Below are 275 nucleotides of genomic sequence, written 5' to 3'. Positions count from 1 at the left end.
TACAGCTTTAGCCAACTCTCCTCTCTATTACATCCCCAAAATCTATGAATGTGACTGATTCTCAGTAAAATGACACTGAATGCATCAGCATGGCTGCCACCGATGACAGAAGCTGTGCAGAATACGGTACCTTGATTTAATTATTTGTACTTAACCTGTGACTGCTAGCCGAGTGATGCCAAGAGTTTAGATACTGCTCTAACTCTGGAGTAATGCCAATGAAATCAAAGGATTTACAGCAGATTCTCACCAGTATGAGATAATAATCTGCTCTG

The sequence above is a fragment of the Emys orbicularis genome, chromosome 10 (assembly GCF_028017835.1).
Source record: "Emys orbicularis isolate rEmyOrb1 chromosome 10, rEmyOrb1.hap1, whole genome shotgun sequence".
In the NCBI taxonomy this organism is placed as follows: Eukaryota; Metazoa; Chordata; order Testudines; family Emydidae; genus Emys; species Emys orbicularis.
Note: the sequence above shows the minus strand (reverse complement) of the source record.